We start from the raw sequence: 383 nt of genomic DNA, 5'->3' as shown, positions 1-383 counted from the left end.
GTACTGATCTGCACTCCTGAGGGCTGTGGTGGCTCAGAGTCAGTGCTGCCGTCTCCTAATCCTGAGGCTTCAGGTTTGAGTCCAGGTTGTGCTAAAAGGCATCTGGCATAACACAACTGACAAATCTTTTGTGAGCTTTTGCTTGCTGTAGCAACCCTTGCACAAAAGATCAGTTGAAAGAAAAACCATCTCTATTAAAGCTCCTTCACTAAACTTCAGTGTTGGAGTCATCAAATAATACTTATTAAGTAATTACTTATTAATTAGCTACAATGCTGATAGATTTAGTTTTTAGTTAGTATTTGTTTTACATTCAGTCCTGTTTTGTTCACAGTTGTAAATTAGCAGTAGTTCTACTTCCTGACCACTAGGTGTCTAAATGC

The sequence above is a fragment of the Austrofundulus limnaeus genome, unplaced genomic scaffold (genome assembly GCF_001266775.1).
Source record: "Austrofundulus limnaeus strain Quisiro unplaced genomic scaffold, Austrofundulus_limnaeus-1.0 Scaffold3697, whole genome shotgun sequence".
NCBI lineage: Eukaryota > Metazoa > Chordata > Actinopteri > Cyprinodontiformes > Rivulidae > Austrofundulus > Austrofundulus limnaeus.
Note: the sequence above shows the minus strand (reverse complement) of the source record.